This window comes from Mus caroli, unplaced genomic scaffold, assembly GCF_978045245.1.
Source record: "Mus caroli unplaced genomic scaffold, Mus_caroli_1 scaffold_3, whole genome shotgun sequence".
NCBI classification, from domain to species: domain Eukaryota; kingdom Metazoa; phylum Chordata; class Mammalia; order Rodentia; family Muridae; genus Mus; species Mus caroli.
Window position 1 is genome coordinate 88,404,899 of NW_028227258.1, and position 4,199 is coordinate 88,409,097.

Genomic DNA, 4,199 nt, shown 5'->3' on the forward strand with positions numbered 1-4,199 from the left:
AATTTATTTTTCTGTATTATATCGACAGTTAGAAGAGAGTACAATAATACATTGCTATATATTAATATTACACAATGATGTGGGACTACCAATTGCTTTCCAATTCAAAGATACCCTTGCCCAAGAACATGAAAGCCTCAAATAGACTGTTACAGAGGTGTTGAAGACATTATCAGTTTAATGAAAATTGGGAATTTTTTGTGGAATACAAAAGTGGAGCACATATACTAGCAAACAACCTTTAGAAACTAGTAAAAACAGTAGGAAGAAAAGAGTTTCCTGTTGGGTGATGTTTGGAGATGCTGTGCCCATCTTCAGAGGTGGGAAAAGGGGTATTAAGTGCCAGTAGAAAGTGAAAAGACATGGCCACCTGCCCTCTCCTGCAGGCTCCCGCCAGAGCACATTCCTGCTAACAATTTGATTTTAGGCCAGCAAGGCCCATTGAGTAAAATAATGAATCAGTGTTGTTTGGAATCACAAAACGTTTGCCAATTTTGACAGCAGCAACAGGAAATTAATTCACTGACTGAGATCCAACATTGTTCAGATTGACCCACTTGTAGACAAGCCTCTCACTATTCCAGTAGTGCACTGTATAATACATGCTAAGGAAACTTCCTTTGTTGTGTTTTTTTCTTTTAAGTTAAAAATTCCTTAATTTTTTACTTCTGGTACCACTACCACAATTTACAATATACCTGATGTTATAAAAAGAAAAAGAAAAAGAAAAAGCTATAACAGATAGAAGACCTTAGAAATGTACATTTAATTGACACAACATCACATTAATCAATAGCTGCACTTTTTGCAAACTGTGGCTGTGACAGTCCTGAACAAGAAGGGTTTCCTGTTTAAGCTGTAGTAACTTTTCTGACAAAGGATCATAGTTCCTTCTGTGGCAGATTTTTACAGTTCCTCTACTGCATTTGTGATGACTGTCTCAAAGTATACTGCAGCTTTTCTTATAACTCTTTGCTCTCTCCTACTAAGAACTGTAGCCATTTCTGTTTTATTTTAGAACCTTCTACTACCAATTCTACCACGTTCATCTCCAGATCCATAGCCACCACCATAAGGCTTCTTCTACCAAAACTGCCCCCCTACATGGGTCCATAATTTGATTGTTGCTCTCCACTATAATTTTCAAAGTGATTGTTGTTCCCACCACCACCATAGTTACCTCCACCAAAATCTCCTCTTTCATTGTAACCATTATATCCTCCTCCACCACCACCATATCCACCTTTGGTTTCCATATACTTTTCCACAACCTCCATAACCTCCTCTACTACTGTAACCAGGACCACCATCATAGTTGCTACCATCACCTCCAAATCCATTTTATCAACCAACATCACCTCCATAACTACCTCTGCTGCCACCACCTCCACCACCATAGCCTCCTCGTCCACCAAAGTTTCCTCCACCACATCCAAAGTTTCTTTCTCGACCCATAAAGTTGTCAGATCCACCTCCATGAACTTTCTGTGATCCAGAAGACTGCATCTCTTATTAGAAAGGGCCCTTTTCATTTCACAACGATCCCCATTAGTAGTGTAGTATTTCTGACTATCAATTTTTTGAACTGTGTCATGATCTTCCAAAGTTACAAAAGCAACTCCTCTCTTTTTTCCACTCTGCCTGCCTTCCATAACTTCTATGATTTCAATATTGCCATACTTTTAAAAGTAGTCTCTCAGATTATATTCTTCTGATTCTCTTTAATACATCCAACAAATGTTTTCTTCAACGTTAAATGGACACCAGGCTTTACAGAATCCTCTCTAGAAACAGCTCTCTTTTATTCCACCACACACGCATCAACCTTGTGAGGCTGAGCACATCCACCACTTCAATACAAGAGTAGGTCACAAAAATAAAGTCCCTGGAATGTTTTGTTTGGGGATCTATCATTACCACACAGTCTGTAAGTGTACCCATTTCTCAAACTGTTCTCTTAAGCTATCATCTGTGGTTTCAAAGCTCAGATCAGCAGTAAACAGCTTCCTTAGCTGCTCTGCTTCCTCTGGATCATGATCCTCCATTTTGAGACAGGACTTGTCTCTTTCAACTCTAGTTCTGTATCAGGAAACTTCTTTATCCATTCCTCAATGAGTTTATTTTTCTATCCCTCTTTTAAAACCCATACTCACATAAAAATATATATTTATTCTGACCTAAATCTTTTATTGATTTTTTATATATTAGCAAGGAAATTTTAAAAAATGGTGTTTTGATCATACTTCAATTAAATATAAAAATCACAGAGCTAAAATATTAAATAATTTCCATATAAATTCAGATTAGGATATGTATTGTCTCTACTATCAGTGTTGAAATTTAAAAACATATTTCAGTTTGTCACTGAAGTCATTTTAATCTTTTAAATTGTACTAACAAATTAATAGTAGATTTATTAACAAATACATTAAATAAATTAATTCATGAAAATAGAAAGTATTTATTGTTTTTCTGTAGTTATTTCTTCCAAAGTGCAAGGTACCCTTGTAGAAGGAGGCAACCAACAAGATCCAGGAAGGTAAGTAGTGTCAGAAGGAAGGCTCCACCAGCTCTTGAAGATACAAAGCCCAAGACCTTCAATGGTTACAAGATTAGCAAGGGTCCTCTCTAGAATTGCCTGTTCCTTTTCATTGCTGGAAAGGAGAAAACTCTTGGATAGAGTTTCTTGTACATTGAAATGTGTGCTCCTGGTATGCAGCATTTGTGAGTATTGATCCATACTGGGACAGAATTTTCAGTGATGTAGCTGCCCTTGAGTTACTCGTGTTCCTCTAAGATAACTGTCTTAGTCAGGGTTTCTATTCCTACACAAACATCTTGACCAAGAAGCAGGTTGGGGAGAAAAGGGTTTAATCGGCTTACACTTCCATACTGCTGTTCATCACCAAGGAAGTCAGGACTGGAACTCAAGCAGGTCAAGAAGCAGGAGCTTATGCAAAAGTCATGGAGGAATGTTCTTTACTGGCTTGCTTCCCCTGGCTTGCTCAGCCTACTCTCTTATAGAATCAAGACTACCAGCCCAGAGATGGTTCCACCCACAAGGGGCCTTTCTCCCTTGATCATGAATTAAGAAAATGCCTTACAGTTGGATCTCATGGAGGTTTTTTCTCATGGAGCCTCAACTGAAGCTCCTTTCTCTGTGATAACTCCAGCTGTGTCAAGTTGACACAAAACTAGCCAGTGCAATAACTTTCATCGAAACTCTTGTATGTAACCCTATCAAACTCATATATTCCCCAAAGGCAGACTTAGGTAGAATCTTGAATTTCCTGCAACCTAGCTTTCCATCTTATGTGAATCTTCATATGTACATGGATGATTGTGGAAAGGCACAAAATAATATTATTGAATATTTGAGATATTACTATCTTAAAATACATTCAAATCCAGTTTTTCATGTATTTCACCAATCCAAAGAAAGAGAGAGAGAATTTCATAAACTCATTGTTTTTAATAGTGGAGTATATTATGGAGCATATCATCTTGAGTGAGGTAACCCAATCACAAAAGAACACACATGATATGCACTCACTGATAAGTGGATATTAGCCCAGACACTTAGAATGTCCAATATATAATTTGCAAAACACATGAAACTCAAGAAGAAGGAAGACCAAAGTGTAGATACTTCATTCCTTTTTAGAACAGGGAACAAAATACCCATGGAAGGAGTTACAGAGACAAAGTTTGGAGCTGAAAGAAAGGAAGGACTACCCAGAGACTGCCCCACCCAGGGATCCAAAATATAAACAATCACAAAACCCAGACACTATTGCATATGCCAGCAAGATTTTGTGACAGAACCCTGATATAGCTATCTCTTGTGAGGCCATGCCTGGCAAATACAGAAGTGGATGCTCACAGTCATCTATTGGATGAACACAGGGCCCCAATGAAGGAGCTAGAGAAAGTACCCAAGGAGCTAAAGGGGTCTGCAACCCTATAGGAGGAACAACAATATGAACTAACCAGTACCTCCAGAGCTTGTGTCTCTATTTGTTATCTGATTTCAATATTATAATTTTTATGTGTAAATTTCTTGAGTTTATAAATAACTAGCTGTAGAAAGTACATGCTGAAAAAATAAAAATTTGAATGGAGTATTATTATTATTATTATTTCTTAGTAAAGGGAACTTGGGAAATATCTGGTTTTAGCCTTCCAGGAAAATTATTTGA

The 4,199-nt window shown here is 37.5% G+C and overlaps 1 pseudogene; it reads right to left on the reverse strand.

Annotated features, from left to right (window-relative positions):
• Window positions 1-1,100: 1,100 nt before the first annotated feature.
• Window positions 1,101-2,045, reverse strand: LOC110291841 (heterogeneous nuclear ribonucleoprotein A3 pseudogene; annotated as a pseudogene).
• Between the last annotated feature and the right edge of the window lie 2,154 nt (window positions 2,046-4,199).